This window comes from Panthera pardus, unplaced genomic scaffold, assembly GCF_024362965.1.
Source record: "Panthera pardus isolate Hobbes unplaced genomic scaffold, ASM2436296v1 HiC_scaffold_2, whole genome shotgun sequence".
In the NCBI taxonomy this organism is placed as follows: domain Eukaryota; kingdom Metazoa; phylum Chordata; class Mammalia; order Carnivora; family Felidae; genus Panthera; species Panthera pardus.
This window is the reverse complement of record NW_026526765.1, coordinates 61637062-61655217: the sequence shown is the minus strand read 5'-3', so window position 1 is coordinate 61655217 and position 18156 is coordinate 61637062. Positions and strand designations below refer to the sequence as shown.

The window sequence follows — 18156 nt, the reverse complement described above, 5'->3', positions numbered from 1 at the left end:
CCATGGCCAAAATGACATATTTGTGTTTTTTCTCCAAGGCCACGCAAGAATTTACCCTTAAGTAGATAAATACAGTTTTAGGGTATTCCTGCAGTCACCTTCAGCAAGCATAAAGATAATAAGTCAGTGAAAAATTGGAGTAAAGCATCTAAACTGACACGGTCAGGTACTAGATACATTCCGTAGGTAGACAGGTCACCTAGATGTACGTGTCTCCCCCTGCCCCTGCTGCCCCTGTTGTTTTTTAAACCAGTTTTACGGAGATAGGATTTGTGCAAAACTTACACTCGTTTAGTGTACCGTTTGATGAGTTTTTACAAATGTATACCTGAAAGTACCTCCACAATCAAGATAAGAATATTTCTGTCACCCTCAAAAGTTCCCTTGTGCCACCTTTGTAGTCAAAGCCTGACCCCATCCCAGCCTTAGCAAGGACTGGCCTGCATCAGTTTACATTTTCTAAAGTGCACTGTCCACTGTGGTAGCCAATAGCCACTTGTGGCTATTGAGCTCTTGAAATGTGGCCAGTGTGACTCAGGAACTAAATTTTAAATTAAATTTTAATTGAATTTAATTGAATGTTTAATTGTATTTAATCATACTTTATTTAACATTACATTCAAATAGTTACACATAGGTAGTGATTCCTGTTTGGACCGGCATAGTTTCAAAAGTTTTATATTTTTAGCTTTTACATTTCCGTCTTTGATCATTTAATTTGTGTGTGTGGTGTGAGATAAGAAAGTCACTGGTCTTTTTATATAGCTGTCTAGTTGTTCCAGCACTATCTGATTAAAAGAATTTCCATTTCTCATAGAATTGCTTTAGCGTCTTTGTCCAAAAGTCAATTGACCATTTATTTGTAGGTCTTTTTCTGGACTCTGTTCTAAGTCCATGATTTATGTGGCTGTCCTTTCGCCAATACCATAGTGTGTAATAAATGTTCCAACTTAAAAAAAAAATTGCTTTGACTATTCTATAGATTCTTTAGGTTTTCATATTCAGTTTTGAATTGTCAAAGTCTATGAAAAGGACAACTGGGATTATAGTTAGCACTGCATTGAATTGTAAGATCATTCTGGGGGAGAATTTCCACCTTAACAAATGTTGAGTCTTACAACCCATAAACATGGTAGAACTCTCTGTTATTTAGGTCTTCTTCAGCCTCCTAGCAGTATTGCACTTTTGCTTTGCTTTGCTTCCCTTTGCTTTGCAAAAGCAGCTTTGCACATCTTTTGTTCAATTTATTTCATTCTTTTTCTTTTCTAAGCTATACATTTTCCTCTGCACATTGCTTTAGCTGCATCCCACCTATGCTTTTGTTTTTCCACATAAGAGCAGCACATAAAATAGGACATGGGCAACTGTAGCTGGAATGGATAGTCTCAGGGGAATAGGTGTTTCAGAGAACAACTTAAGTGGTTAACGCTTTTTTTTTTCTTCTGTATTTTTGATATGTGTGTTTGTCTTCACATTCTGTTTAGAGAGGTACGTGGTAAAATCCAAGACATCCATAGTATGTTTTCCCTCTCTGGCATATTTAGTAGATGAATGTTAGAACACAGTAAAATTTCACAAATTGGACAACTTTTACATATTACTTTAAAGTGCCCCGGAACAAGATTTCTTTGGTTGAGAAATGGAATAATGGTCACCAATGGTGTTTTCTCTCGTTGGCTGTGGTAGAAAGGAAACTGTGGTGTTACTTCTTCCAGGCCCTCCTCCCGCCCCTTTTTGGGAATGTAAGAACAACTGCCCTTGTTATGATCCACAATTATAAATCAATGGAAAAATCTTATCTGCTTTTTAAGCAGCACAAGCAGTGAAACCTCAAATGTGTTTGTCTCTTCAAAGTGAATTACTTTTGACAACCTTGGCAGTCAGCTCTATAGATTTTACTGCTCTTTTCCAAATTCTTTTCATTTATTGTAACATGAAAAAAATTATTACCATGTGATACTGTAAGATTTATGCATAATAAGAAACACTACCCTAATGATGATTTAACCTTGCAGTAAAATATTCACCCCTAAAATAGAAGGTAAGAGTATTTCTTTGTCAGGAAAGTTAGCAACAGATTTATTTGCTGAGTCATTTTTTTAAATTACTAACTCCTAAGAGCTAATATATACAGTAGTTCTCTTTTTTATTACAAGACAATATAAGATCATTATTAGGAAATTAGAATAAGTAGATAAGCCAAAAGAAAATAAACTCCTACTCATGATTCATCATTATTCACTCCCTTGTAGATATTCTTTCAGGCTTTCTAAAATTATGGTTGAGAACTGTATATGTTTTTAAAATGCTTTTTTCCCCCCTTTATTGTAAATTTGTTCCTTGTCTGTAATGTCAGTATTTGTCTAAATCACCATCCCTAATGGCAAAATAATATTCAGTTGTTTGCATGGGCCCTGTTATGTACATAAGTTTTCCCCCAGCTTTTAGCTGTTATAAAACACACTGCTGTAATCATTCTTTTAGCTTAATCTTTGCTTTATTACCTTTGGGTAAAATTCTAGAAATGTCTGCAGTGTCAGGTTTAAAGGTATGATGTTTAAAGACTTTGGTTCCTAGAGTCATGTTACTCACCAGAAGAGTTAAATCAGTTTACGTTCCTGCCAGCAGTGTTTGAGAGTGCCTACTCCTTATCTGTGGATGTTAATGTTTTAAAAATAATACTCTTAAAGATCCTTCATGCGAAAGCTGTGGTGAATGAAATTAAATCTCTCTTGAACTCATTGAAAAGGCTTATTAGGATTCTTGATCTTTATGAAAATAGACAACCTTTTAGGAAAGTTTCCTTTAAAAAAACATACAAGCTTTTAAAAAAATCTTTCTCTCTCTTTTTGTCAGAGAATCTTAGACATATAGGTAACTTTTAGATCTTCTAGGCTATTGGTTTAGTGCTATGTTTGGAAAGGGTTGTGACCCATTAGTGATTGTGAAATCATTCTAATGGATTTTGACTTTGTTTTGATGAGATTTAGAATAGAAAATGTCAGCCTGCATTGTACATAGTAATGATAAGTTTAGGTGCGTGCGTGCGTGTGTGTGCGTGCGTGTGTGTGTACACATATTCATATACATGGATGAGTGTAGAATATATGATTAAAATGTGTCCCTGACTCAAGGTCACCATCAAAACAATATTTAACATTCAGTAGTCTTTCCCTCTACATTGTATTGTCCTTTTATAAATGATTTATTTCAAAAAGAAGTAGTTTCTGATTATTAGCATTCTATTTAGAATGAATACTTTATTTACTAGTTTTTGCATATTTTTGTTTCACAATGATAGATGAGGGCTCTCTCGGGCAGATATGAGACCAGCCGTCGTAGGCTTTGGATGTCATAAAAGATTATGCTAACTATAAAATCTAACATGAAGCATATTTTGTTACATGCATAATTTTTAGCAGGAAGCACTGAAAGATGTACGTTACAGGGGTCAGTCATCTCTTCTAATGCCCTCTCTGTCACTTAATGGCTAATGCTTTGAGCTAAACAATGTGTCTGAGCCTTAGTTCTTTTATTTGTAAAGTGGGTATAATAGTTTCTACCTCATAAGAATGTTGTGGTTTTAAATAAATATGATGCCTGGTATGTAGTACACTCAAAACATCTTGCAGCTTTTATTTTTTATATATTTTTATATAATACATAAAGTCTATTTTTTTATATTTTTGTATGTTTTATATATTTGAAAATCAGTAATGTGTTATATGTGCACAAGGGCATGTCTGTGTGGATGTGGATGGGCTGTGGTGTATATCTCCATGTCTAACCAGAATATCCATCCATACTCCCTTTGTGTTTTGTTTTGTTGTTTTGTTTTCCCAGGGTTTCCTAGTCTTGAACTACTGGCTACATGGCTACCAAATGCCTAAGGGAGTTCTTCGCAGCTGAGTTATGAAGCTGGAATTGGTTCTAGACGCTGGGTAGATGCAAAGCAGCCTAACTCTTCCAAGTACCAACATTTCTCACCTCCGATTCCGGCCTCTACTTTGAGAAGGATACCTTAGCTTCACCGACTTCCAGTAGAACAGAAGCCCATTTCCTCCCCCCATCAGTGAAAAAAAACAAAATCTAATGCTTCAAATGTAAATTGTTCATATAAAAGGAACGTACAGTCTGTCTGTTTTACAGAAGTAAATCGACCATCAAGAGAAGACTTGGCCTCTAATTTATATTGCTTTGCACTTTGGTCTGATACTAAGAAACCGCATTCTTCTTTGGTGAAATTTTGGGTGCCAAACACCTACCCAGAATGTCCAGGGCTTTCCTTTTCAGAAGTTAGCATTCTCCTTTTGACCGTCCAAGTCATTATGAATTCTGACCTGTATTAGGAACATGTTGGACAATGGAAACATTTCTCTGGTTTGTTTTAGTAATATTTTTTGGGTCACACTTCCTTTCTGTACCAATTTCTTTTAATTTAAAGAACTATAAGCCAGGTTATATTATCTCCCAACAGGTAATATAGCTCTTTTCTTTTATTAACTGTTCTCTGTCCCCCAACCATCTGATATTTGGTAGAGTAACACTTTTACACGTGTGCTTGCCTCCTAATTTAAAATACTGTATCCGCATGTAGATATAATGTACATAACAGTTTAACCTCAAGGTTGCTAGAGTCAGGGCCCCTGTGCCTGAGACACTAATACAGAGTGTGTTCGCACTTAGCCATGGGCTGGGCTCAAGAACCTGATACCAGGGTTGATGTGGATTACCTAGAACCCTTCCTGCAGTATTCATACGGTATTTTTATTTTGTCATTGTCATTTTGTGTGTATGTGTGTGGTGTGTGTGGTTTTAACGGGAATCTTGTTTTTAAAATGTAGTTTCTAAAGGTTAACACAAAATGTTTCATTCATTGTGCAGCATATACAACAGAGAGGTACCTTAACATTATTTTTTGTTGTTCTTTTCCTCCCAAGTACTTCTCTGAGTACTAGCGTTCATTTGACTTCACTGTCAAAGATCATTCTTCCGTGCATTAGTAGCCCTGGAAAGGGAGGAACAAGAAGGCCCTGTTGACTGGGTTTCCTGGCTCTGGAATTCAGGCATCCTGGCTTTACCAGGATGTTAACCGGGCCTGCTCATATGTTGGAGCCCGTATCCCATGGCAGGTTGCTTCGGGGGCCCATCTTGGGTGGAAGGGTACTCCTGTGTGGTGCAAAGCCTCAAGCTCCTGAATCCCGTTGTCGTCATCTCTGGTGTCACATGTCGCTGTGGCCCTGGCAGGTTCTCAAAGCTCCCGAGTGCCCCGCAGCCTGAATGTGTGAATGGCACTCTCACGCCGACCGTGCACCGAAAGGACTTTGGCATTCGGTTGGCACTCCTTTTCCCTTGTTCAATATTAGGTTCCTGTTTGCCCCTTGCCATTGTTTCCAAAGATTAAGCAACGTCAGTAACATTTTAAAGGACCAATAAGAACCTCCTGTTAACTAAACCTCTTCCCGTGGAAGCACACTCTATAACTAAAGGGAAGGGCCCTGGGCTCTGTTCTGTCCTTTGCATTGAGAACGGTGTGGGGATCAAAGTGTGTGTATGTGATTTGTTTATTGGTTTGGCTTGGCTTTTTTAATTTTTCTTTTCTCCTTTTCTAAAAATGCATCCTTCCCTTCCACATGTTACCAAATTAATTTCTATTTTTGAGAAGTTGAGTCTCCAAGTGTAAAAAAAATAAATAAATAAAAGGAAATCTCTATTTCGTGAGGTAGATGTTGTAAGCTTGACAGTGGCTGTGGAAGTGAGTTCACCTTTACCACTCTCCACCTTACAGCTTTATATCAGACTGGTTAGGAGAGCCCGGGGGTGTGGGAGGGGCGGGGGAGGAGGCAATTCTTCTGAACGAATGGACTTTCTGTTGTTGTTTTTGCATGTTTAATATAGAAGTTCTTGTTCCTTGGGAGATCATGGCCTTTGGATATGCACACAACCTTTGAATTGTGCCTATTAAATTATAGCAGGGGACTCTGGCACCCAAGGAATTCTGACTTTCTGGGATTATAGTAGTAATTCCCAGCCGTACTCTGGACTTTATTTTGCTAACCATAATTGAGCAACTGTAAATTACTGCTATATTAATGTTTTAAAGCACTGGGATAGTCTAATTCTAACTTGTAATTAATTATGTTTGCCAATTATCTGTTTGAAATAAATTTGTGTCTGAACAGCTATTGAAACTGTTAAATTGTACAGATATTATTCATGACAGCTTTGTACTGTGGAATGTGCTTAATAAAAAACAAAAAGTTTGACTTTTGTCCAATAAATTGCTAAGTAATGTCAATAAATCAAGTATGAGTATTATGCAGTACACCTAATCTGGCTTCATGCAATTGTTACTTCAGCTACTAATTCAAAGCCAATACTCTTAATAAAGTGTTGCAATACTCTGATGCTCTGTTAAGAAATTTTTCAAAAAAAAAACACAACCAACTGTTATGTTCTCTCAGTAATTCAGTGATGTACCATTAAAGTTTGTAGATTAAAAAACAACAACAACAACTCATCTGCTCTGTAAAATGAGGTTGAAATCAAACTGCTTTTTGACTTGGGAGAGGTTTGTGTGGGATAATACCAGTCCGTGCTGGGGCGTCTTGCTCTTCTGTTTCACTTTCACCTGAGGAGCTGGGGGCTGGCTTCCCCCTAAGTTCTTTCTTCACTGCTTCACAAGTTACTGTAAAAATCCGAAAATGGCCCCTTCAGTGTCCCAAGTGGCTCCGAGGGTAAGTGGATCCTCTGGTTCTCGAAGAAGCAGGTGGAGGTGTGGAAAGCACGCTTGCTGTCTGACCCCGGTAAATGCAGGACGTGGGACTGTTGTCCACGTTCACAGATGCACACACCACTGGCTGGTTACTAAATCAGGAAGGGTACTGTTTGCGTGTGTAGGATTCTGCTCAGAAGTCCTGTGTGGTAGCGGAAGTTTCCGCGTAACTAGATCCCCCCCCTCCCCCCCCCCCCCCCCCCATCAACCTGCCAGATTGGTAATGTGGACTTTGGGGATGAGAGTGTTTCTTGACAGTATTGCCTCCATCCATTTTTCTTGTAAATGTTTTAAAAATATGTAACATGCATATGATTAAGCAGACCTATGTACAAATCATAGAGTAAAAGGTGATCCTCCCTTTCACCCTGGACCCTCAGTCCCCTAGTATTATCCAGTTTTTTGTATATCCTTCAACAGCTAATAATACTCTGTGTGTGTATGTATACATATATGAGTATATCATATATATGCACACACATATACACATCACCACACCCCTTTTAACATCAATGGTAGCGTGCTGTGCCGCACTTTGATCTTACGCTTTTTTTTTTTTTTAGCTTTATTTTGAGACTGTTTGTGTGTGAGGGGGGAGGGGCAGAGAGAAGAACCACAAGCAGGCGCCACGCTGTCAGCGCAGGGCCCAGTGCGGGGCTCGATCCACGAACCCCGGTGATCATGGCCTGAGCCGAGATCAAGAGATGCTTAGCCAACCGAGCCACCCAGGCGCCCTTTCATCTAATGTTCTCTAGGAGATCATTCCATGCGAGTGCATGTAATTTTACCTCCTTGAGCATGACCGTGTAATATTTGGTTACCATAATTTATTCAGCAAGTTCCTTGAGGGAGGAGTTGAGGTGATTGCTTGCCCTTCCCTGTAGTGACTCACTTTTCACAGGTCTTTCTATCTGTGCCTGTGCTAAATGTGAAAAACTATTGGTAATTTGTGCTCATCATTATGAACAGCAGACCTTGAGCCCGAACATTGCTGCAGAGTGGGAAGGACCTCAGGTGTCAGACGATCTTAACCTCTCCAGTCGTCTCCTACAGTCACATAAGTGTTCAATAAATAATAGTTTCTTTTTTCCTCAGTAGGTGAGGTGTTACTGCAAGAAATTGACAGCTACAAATGCATCCCATATTGATTATGGAGATTCTAAGAGAGGTTTTGTAGAGCTCCTTGGATATACAATCAGAGATGAGTGGTTCTTTGCCGTTCAGCCTATTGGTTTTCTAGTTAATAAGGAGAAAAGGAAGTTGGGCCATCTGGCCAATAACCCTGTTACTAATTAGCTGTGTGGCAATACCCCCTTTGGGGTCTTAGCTTCCCCATGTCTGAAAGAAGGTGTCACTAGCTCAAGTCCTGGAGGGCACATGCCCCAGCTCTAGACGATCTATTGGCTTGCAGGAATGCAGACCCTGTAATGCCAGGTCTAGATTTCCAAGAAAAACTGAACATCCATATTATGTAAAGACCCAATTTTTATAAGTTGGGAACTTTTAAAGTCAGTCACTGGAGCACTGACGGCATTGTGATCCCTGAACCAACATGATTTGAAACATTTCTAGTAGCGACCTCTCGAAATATTGTGCCTAAGTTTGGCCACCGAACACTTGAAGAATAGAGATTTCAGAGAAAAGGGACAAATTAAATGATATGCCCTGTGACAAAGTGACCAGCCCATAGAAGGACTCCATACATGTTCCTTTAGGAAAAATGACCAAACAAGGGAGGAGTTTGAAAAAAAAGGAGGAGGAAGGGGAAGGAAGGAGCCAAGAGCTGGCGACCACCGTCTTCAATCACGTTGTGAGTGTTGAGACCAGCTGCCCGCTTTTGTGCTGGGACTGAGTTCACGTTACAGCAAGGCAGGCTTTAGGCCCAGGATCGACTTGGTCTTCCGGCTGGAGACAATTCTGGGAGCTCTAGGACCTCCAAGCTCCTGTTGGTTTTCTTGATGCTGGGTCTGAGACCTCACAGACCTTCAAACTTATATGTGGGGTGACTGTGTACATGGCTGTCTTAAGGTGTTTACCTGCCCAAAGATGGGGTGATGGACCCCATACATCAAATGCGCTGAAATCCTAATCCAGTTTGTAAGAATTTTTCTTGGTTATGTGTAGCCACGTGAAAGAATTATAGTGCAGGCCATAAGTAACTTTTTTTGTGTGCATGTAGGGTAAACTGGAAAGCAGACTCCTCTAAGTGGAGTTGTATTGTTGATTGCTTTCAACTTTCTGGCTTTTTACTCATCCTGTCTCTAGGAATTGCTTCATTGTATTTTTCGTATGTTGTTGGACTGGCCTGGGAGAACCTACGAGTGACAGCCATAGACTTCATCTGTAGTGGGGTCATGCCCAAGGAACAGCTTAAAGCTGGCGAGATCTCAGTGACTACAGCGTAAGCTCCCTCCACCCTCTACTACCTTCTTCGGATCCAACGGACCTTTCTCGCGGGCTGTGTCTTACTCTCAAATGCCCTGCAGCTCTAGGGGTTGAGAAGGAATGCTCTCAGAGCACTGCAGCCTTTGGAGCTTAGTATCACGCCCAGAGATACCCCGGGGGGGGGGGGGGTGCTCTGGTCTATGGGATGGAGGAAAGAGCATGAGTCTTGGCGTCATGAGACCCAGCTTGAGACTGGAGCTCTGCCACCTATCTGGCGGCAGCCCCATAAGCAAGGACATTCTCTGCCCTGAACCTGAGCTTCCTCTAGGAAGTGGAGACAGTGTTTTAAAGTCTCTTCAAGAATTAAATGACATAACCTAAAGTACCTCATCTGAAATCTCAATTCAAGTCGACTCGAAGCTCTGTACCCGTACATAAGATACCTTTATCAGTGCCTGCTCCTTTCGGCAGCTCCAACTGTGGCTTTTAAGCAGCTGGTACAGAATGTCCAGAGCAGAGAAAGGTATTATGAGGGTTAGGGTTCAGGATGGTGGGGGATGAGACAAAATCAAACGTGCTCAGGCAGCCTGAGCGAGGCCTGTCTGGGCCTCTTGAGGGGAAACACAGGAGCTGGCACTTGGAATTATGCTGACCGTCCCCAGGGAGCATTTGAGTCAGTAACCAGGGCCCGGGCTGTTCAGTCGGTGCAACTGAGGGAGGTGGACCAGATGGATAGTATTTATGCCAAGTTACTTTTGTTGGTTTTTAAGTTTAGAATAATTCAGCTTTAAAAGCAGTCAACTTATATCCTCCTGGGGTGTTTCTGGGAAGAGAGTGAGACCTCAACATGCCAGTATGCTCAGCAGATTGTAGTGTCTCCAGAGTGGACAGGCGAGACTTTCACGTCCTCAGCGTGTGTGTGTGTGTGTGTGTGTGCGCGCGCGCGAGAGCGCATGTGGGCGGTGGGGCGGGGAGGAGGGTGGGCAATGCAGGAAGAGGGTGGTTCAACGCCAGCTATAGCAACAACAAGAATAAACATAACCACCAAACAGTGAGTGCCAGGCCTGCTGGGAAGGGCTTTCCACACCGTGTGATCCTCACAAAAGCCCTGTGTGCTATGTGTTCGTACCACTTGACAGCTGAGGAAACTGAGGCCCAGGTCTGTCTTGCTAGGCGGCTGGGCTTAGCCTTGATTCCAGTCTATCTCGGCTGCCACAGCTGGCCTCTTACCACGCCACCCTCTGCCCACCCACCGCCACCCCCCCGCCGGTGCTCCACGGGCACTGTGATCAGCAGCGTCTCCCCGGAGGAGCCTTCCTCTTACATTAACAGACGCTCTGCACATCTGTTTTCCTCCCCTGCCATACATTCTTTGGTCATTAATAAATGTGTGCAGTGCTTTCATCAATGCACAAAGTTTGGTAGAGTGTAAAGAACACAGCAACATAGGTGCCGGGGACCCGACCGTGGCCCGGCTGGTGGGCCAGGCTGAGCATCTATCTTGGCAGCACTGGGCAGCTGCTGATGGGTTTAAAGCCGGGGATGAGCAGTCAGAAGGCTGGTGCCAAGATTCAGGAGAGGCATGTTGAGGTCTGGAATAAGGCAGAACACTGAGGAGGTGAGAGAGGGCGGTTTTGCGGGGTGTTGAGGAGGCAGGAGCTGTGCGATCCGAGGTTGAGGGAGTAGGAGGCCTTAGCGAGGGCACCCACGGTTGGCCTGTCTCCCATGCGCCGCTAGGTGGAGCTGTAGGGACAGGAGCCCCGCCCCTGCTCTCAGGAAGCTTCCAGTCCTGAGGAAATAGACAATATACCGTGGTTGCTACGGTATACGCACGCGCCCGTGAATTCACGGGCTACATCCTGATTGCAGTAAGTGCTGTGAAGCGATTACGACCGTCTGCGAGTGTGCAGCGGGCTGTGGGACATCTGAACCAAGACCTCAAGGATATAAGCAGGAGCCGGTGGGGGACGTCCCAGGCCAGGGAAACACATGCAAAGGCTGTAAGGTGGGTATGTTCCTGGACCAAACTGGCAGGAGGGGCACTTGGTCTCCCAGATAAGGGAGGGAGGTTTGGGTGGAGGGGTGACGCTTTCGGATTTGGACATTACAGGTGCCTGAGATAGTCACGTGAAGCTGACTCGGGCTGCCTCAAGAGAGAGAGAGAGAGAGAGAGAGGCAGGGGGCGGCTTTTGAAGAAGAGCCTAGACGCTGAGTCGGGAAGGATGTTGCATTTAGGACAAGGGCACAGGAAGACAAGCCAGCGACAGAGGAGGAGAAGGAGCAGCTGTAAAGGTAGGGTGGATGCTCCCAGAGCTTGGAAAGCCTTCCTCTCTGAAGAGTTGCCTCCGGCCTGGCCGGGCCTCCCGGGGAACAATGCCTGTCCACTCATCATGCCGCAGGACACCTAATCCTGCTTTCCCTTCCTTCAGCACAGCGCCCCATTCTCCCGATGGCCAGGCTCCGGTCGCAACAGCAAACAGCCCGGCCCGGCCCTAGCCTCTCTTGTCCTTGGGAGTGTTCCCTGCAGCCCATCTGCACAAACAGACGGGGGCCAGGTCTGCGCCTCAGGAATGAGAAGATAAAAGGGACCATCGGGGCTTTTTCCACCAAAGGCGAAAGCATTTTATAGAACGGGCTGCGAGTTTTTGTTTCAGGAAATTTCATCATGTCTCCAAGAAGGGGAGGGGGAAAATGAGAGAGGGAGAGGTGGTGGTGGGGGAGAGAAGTTAATTGGCCTCAGATTTTCTCACTCCCTTTTCATGTTGGTAACACGAGGCGGCCCAGGTCAGCCTCAGGTCAGCGACGTTTGGGCTCTTTAGTGCCCCTCTGTGAATACCTCATTTCTGTAATAGTTTTTCCTTTAAAAACAGCTCTGCCTTCTTTGGCAGATGGTGACATTCCATTAGCATATGGAATATTTTTCAAAACACATCCGAAAGCATGTCTCTTACGGAGGAGACTGGGCAAAAGCAAACGAATGTTTGAAAAGTATGTTGGGAGCAACTCAACATTTAACAGAAGGCTCCCACTCCACCGCCCCCATCCTGCCCCTCCCCGCCATGGCTCCCGGGCTGTTACTGTAACCAACAAGAGGAGAGGATTTTCCCCCAAAGCTTGTCTGTTGGCTTTACTTTGACCATCACAGTGCACAGAGGGTAGCTAGAGAGAGCCTGAACCCAAGAGGATAAAGAGCACATTTCTTGGACTGGAATGGACATTGGCAAGCTTTTGTGGATGTGGCCACTGCTTGTTCATTGAACACTTACTGTGTGCCAGATGCTGTGTGTGACATACATTATTGTCTTTCCTGCTGAGATCCATCTACCACACTGTAGGCAGAGTGATCTCTTGTACCTCTAAGTCAGAGGTCACTGCCCTGCCCAACACACTCCAGTGGCTGGCCATTGTGCTTAGTTAGAATCAAGTTCAAACTCACTGTCATGACGTAGCAGTCTAGCCCCTGCCTGCCTCCCCAATCACAGTTCCCTCTGTCACTCCCACTCCAGCTGTGGGGCTGGCTTCCCATTCCTTATTTCTGCCTCAGGGCCTTTGCATGTGCTGTTCCCTCTGCTTAGCATGCGTTTCCTCAGTTATTCATTATGGCTGCTTCCTCATCATTCAGGTCTCAGCTCAAATACCCTCTTCTCCTAGGAACCTTCTCTTACATGTCACTCTCCGTTGCATCCTGTGTTCTATTTATTCCACAGTACTCACCCGTTTATTACTTTGTTTACTTGTATTTATTCAAGACATGTTTATTGAAGGCTTACTATGTGCCAGGTACTGAGGTAGGCAGTGACAAAACAAATATCCCTGCTCCTGGGAAGCCTATAGTATGACATGGGAAGGCACATGATAAACAAATTGTATAGTTTCTGATATCCCTTATCAGAAGTGTAAACTTCCTGAAGTCTGGGACCTTATTTTTCTTCTTTAGAGTCCATTTTGGGCATGGTAACCACATAGTTAAATAAAGGACTGGACCCCATTGTATAAACAGTGGCATTGAGGACAGAACAGAAAGTGGTTTTCAAAACGGCAGAGCAAGGATCTGAATCCAGCTCTGTGTGATTCTGAAGAGGGCTCCCTACAAGGCCGGCTCAGTCCAAGGCCTCTTGCAGGGTGCCTTCCCTACTGTTTCCTTCTCCCAGCCCAATATCTGGGTCCTCCTCGTCTCCCCCACCTCCATCTGACCTATCTCATGACTGTGCCTTCAGCTCCCCACTCTCTGTGGGGCTACTAGGTTTCTGTGTCACTCTGGGCCATATCTGTGAGCTCCCTGAGGCCCAGGTCCCTTGTCAAAGTGAGAATTTAAACCACAGTAGATTTGCCAAAGCACTCGAGGTTCTGGTATCTTGAGTTCTGATTAACTGATCTGTAAATTGGGTTCAGTACAGGTTGAAAAGTAATTTTGATTTCTGCATCCCCAGCTGAATAATGTCAAGGACCAACACAGTCTCAGTGGCTATCTCTTCTCAGACTCTTATTTCTAGCCCTCTACTCAGCTCACTCTGCTGCTCCAGGGATAGAAGCCCAATTCACAATTGCCTGGGCAAAGAAAGGCATTGATCGGCTCATATTACACAGGAACCCAGGAAAGGGCTAAGCTTTAGGCATGGATCTGGGAGCCTCCAGCTATGTCATCAGCCCTTGGGTCTCACTCTCCCTCCCTGCCCAGCTCTCCTGTCTCATGGTCTCATTTGAAGACAGGCTCTCTGTGCACCCGGTGGCCAGGTGACCGCTAACAACCCTGGGGGCACATCCTATCCTCTGGGTATCTCTGGGTGAAACAATGTCTCTCTTCCTGGCAGGCCCAAAGAACCCTGGACTCAAGACCCCTCGGCTCAGATTGGCTCACGTGCCCACTCTGAAAGCCATGGCTGTGGTCAGTAAAATGTGATGCTCTGGCTGGCCAGGCCTGGGTCACAGGCCTGGAACCAGGGCCTGGGGGTCTAGCCCACACAAACCATACAGACTGAGAAGGGAAGGGAGGCAGATCCCAAGGGAAGAGCAGGGTGCTGAGGTCCAAAAACAAAGGAGGGCAGAGGCCAGGGAGGTAAAACCCCGGGTCTGCTGCTCCTGACACCAGGCACACATTTTCCCCATGGCGAGTGACGAAGTTTGCATGTTCTTCCAGGCTCAGCTCAAATGCTGCCTCCTGCCCCATCCGCGGAACAGGGACTAAACCCTCCATGCCCGAACCCCTCTCCTGCCTTCCACTTTCCCCTTCGTGTTGTAGCTAGTAGTGTGCACATCTGAGGGCCTGCAGGTGGAGAGGGTGAAGAGTCCGCCTTTGGGGGCACAGGGTTTGGGTTCAGATCTCACCCTGCTGTTCATTGATTGGGTGACCAAGGACTGGGTACTTCTTTGTGATCATTCCTCCCCCCAGGAGCTGCTTGGGACAAAGCCAGCCCAGCCTGGGTTCACAGAGGGCTTTTGATTTCCTTCCTGCCACTCTCTAACCCTGTGTCCCCAGCCCTGATCACAGGCACTGGTACATGTGTGTTGAATGAACAGACCCACAGTGTGATTTCAGAGCTGTCAGGGTACCCTAGGGTCTCCCCTTTTGTGGCACTCAGATTCAAAGTGAGCCCTTCGGTGAAAAACCACAGTCAGAGACTCTTGAAAACTCTCGTGATGTGAATGCAGTACCACACATAAGGTGTGTGTCATATGACCCAGGACAGCAATTCTCACACCCGTTTAGAGGTTGAGAACCACCAGGCTGGTCAGGGAAGACAAGTCTAAACACAGACACTTGGTCACTCAAATGATTCTGCTCTTAAAAGGACTATCAGGAGGGATGGAGAGTTATGAGGGGAAAAGGAGAAGAGAAAGGGGGAAGTTCTGAATTTCAAATTGCCTGCAAGGTTCACTCCATTCTGGCTTAATGTGCAGCCTTATTTTCTAAGTTTAATACATGTCAAGAGACTTGTTTGTTATGCGGAGAACATTTGTGACCATATATGTAAGTGCGTGGAGGACAGTGTGAAGCACAGAGTGGGGGCCCCGTGAATGTGATGGACCAAACCCAAGTCTTGCTCGGTGGTCTGACATGCAACGATTCCCTGGGTTGCTGTAGAGGTCTCAGCTGCCTGCATCTCCTGCTGGCGGTTGCACCAAACTGACTCTCGCACTCGCTTTGAGACATCGGTCACTGACATGTAGGTCCTAAAGCCTGGGGTGAAAGTCAGGCGGCATGGATGTAGTTCGGCTGCTGCTCCCGCCTCCATAACCCTGTGGCTGGGGTGTAAAATCCCGGCAAGTGAAGTTGACCTTGGTCCCTTTTCCCTGAGTCTTGGTTAGCAGCATATTACTTTCAGGACAAGTACGTAACCTCAACCACCTCCTCTCCCCCTTCCCATCCCTCAAAGCCACCGAGCCCTTGACAAGAGCACTGCGGCATTGTTATTCCAGGAACGAAGGTTTATCCTGTGTTTTTGCAGGCCGTGTGATTTCCGGGTCAGCCGCGTCAAGCCTCTGGGTGTGACTTTAGCCATACTGTGTCATGATTGCAGTCTCCCTTGGGGAGAAAGGAAACTGTGAGGTCCTAGAATCCAGAGGTGCGTCCAAAGGCCGAGAGGCTTCCTGCGGAAGCCCAGGTCCTTCCCACCGGCATTTGCACGCTTCGACTGTCATTACCCACGTCGCCGTTCTCCTGACTGTGGTCTCTGCAACCACGCCTTTCCTTGGCCTAGGGCGGGCCAAGGCCAGCGGCGCTGGTTCTTTGTGGAATGGCAGAAACACTGGCTCCCTGTGCTGACCCGCTGATCAACAGCCTGGAGTCTGACTCCCGTCTCTGCGTGTGAGTGCTCAGAGGTCAGGAATTGAGCGGGCTTTTTGCTGTCAGATCTCTTCGTGGCGGGTCACCAATCTTCACGCCGTGGAACCAGTGTCAGCTCCTGTTTCTTGTGCATTTTTCTTCTGCCACCAACTTGCAGCCTCCCTCGCCGTTTGCCTGGTCGAGTCCCAGAGCGACAGAGCCTCCTCACGTCAATTACTTGAACGGACTGGGAGGAGCTTTTTTGTTCTGGCCTCCTCATAGGTCACCAACCAGCCAATGAAGGGGCTGCCCTTGAATCAGGTGCGCATCTTTTGTCCAACCCGTGACCATCCTTTGTTGAAGCACAGCTGAAGCACAGCGGGCTTGGGTGGACTGTTTCCCTTAGGAGGGCACTTACGGGTGGCTGATACCACCCGTCCCCTTCTGACTCCTGCCCAACTCTTTGGTAAATGCTGACAGGGTCAATATAACTGACTGAAAACGTACGAACTGCATATTCCTGAAATGACTTGGAGGTCTTAAGGTTCAAGGGGCAAATGCCCCTGTTCTTTACTGCATCAGAAGGCTCTCCACATCCTGTACTGCAGAACCTACCAAAGTGTGACTTTTTGTTTTCACAATTCCAAGATCTGGCACAAGGCCTGACACTTGGGCAGCCCTTGGGAGGCCCTTGGAGCAGCTACAAAAATGTAGAGATGGGGCACCTGGGTGGCTCATTTGGTTAGGAGTCTGACTCTTGGTCTTGGCTCAGGTCTTGATTTCAGGATTGAGAGTTCACCCCTGCATAGGGCTCTGTGCTGGGTGTGAGGCCTACTTAATTAAAAAAAAAAAAAAAAAAAAAAAAAAAAAGCAGGGATGCTCAAATAAAATAAGGATGAGCCGTACTGACACATTTAAGGCAGAGTTCTCTGGCCAAAGGGCTTTGGTCTATTGCCACCATTACTTGATTTTGTTGGATTGGCTTTTACATCTCATTAATATACTATATTTCACTTTCTCTGTAGTCCCTTTGAAATGTTTCCCAATGCGTGTCCTCTGGGATGATAGTTCCATGGATACTAAATAAGTATTATAAGTGAAAAAAGATTGCGTGGTGGAGTTTGAAAAATGCGGACCAAAAGAAATTCAAGCACATTGTTTTAAAATGCAGGTCTTATCAGAGCCTTTAATGGGCTAACGCATGCTGTTGCTGCCCATGAAGGTAGTGGAGGCTTTTTTGTTTCCCACATTTATTTGATCTTGGAATCATTTTTTTCCCCCTGTGACTATCTCACAGGAGTAGTACTCTAAGGGGAAACACACTGAGCACTGCTACTCTAGACAGTAAGGGAATACTATCTTTCCTTTCTATTGGATATGTGGGACTTAGGTCATTTGCTCATTTGTTCGATGCATTATCGCCAGATGTGGGAAGACACGCGTGTGTCGCCGAATGAGACTGTCTGTCTTCAGAGAAGTTGCCTGCTCTTCCTGTTGGCCCACTAGTTATGGGCTGTGGTTGTTACAGTGACGGGGAAGGTTGCTACAGACCCACGGGGGGATTATGCGTAAACGGTGTGTACATTTGGGGCAGCCTCTTTGAATTGGGTTGGAGTCACAGCATTGTCTACCCCAAGAGAACACGATGAAGTATATAAAGTCCCCTAATAGCCTGGTTTCTGTCTTCAAACATGTAGCACTTTAAGACTCCAGGGAAGCTGAGGTGGCTAGAGAAGGGGTCGGTGTATTACTTCTCCCCTGTTTCTCACCCTCAGCCCTGTTGCTGTTTGGATGGGATCATTCCTGATCCCAGGAGGGGTGCTGGCTTGTGCACTGTAGGATGTTGGGCAGCATCCTTGGCCTCTACCCCCAAGAGGCCAGTAGCACAGAGTGCCTACCCCTTGCCCCACTGTGACAACCAAAAATGTCTCCAGACGTTGCTACGTGTCCTCTGGGGGGGTGGGGTGGGTAGGGGAAGATTTGCCCCTGATTCACAACCATTGTTTTAAGGAAAGCTTGACCAAAGTCTGTGAAAGGCTTTCAGGATATATTACCGTACTCCCAGAAAAAGGCAAATAGTGCGGTCATGCTCAGAGCATGGTCTGACAGCCTATAAGAACTGCCGACTAATGAAACTCTCCTTTTGGGGCATTTCCTTTTTTTTTTTTTTTTTTTTCTTCTTTTTTTAAATGTTTATTTATTTTGGGGAGAGACAGAGTGTGAGAAGGGGAGG

The 18156-nt window shown here is 45.3% G+C and overlaps 1 protein-coding gene across 7 annotated transcripts in view; it reads left to right on the top strand.

Annotated features, from left to right (window-relative positions):
• The window catches only part of FBXW11 (F-box and WD repeat domain containing 11), a 119979-nt gene extending 113572 nt beyond the window's left edge, over window positions 1-6407 (top strand). For all 7 annotated transcript variants that reach the window (XM_019450312.2, XM_019450304.2, XM_019450313.2 and 4 more), the window contains one exon: window positions 3844-6407. The gene's annotated coding sequence lies outside the window, so the exon portion shown is untranslated. The remainder of the gene's footprint in view (window positions 1-3843) is intronic.
• Window positions 6408-18156: the final 11749 nt, after the last annotated feature.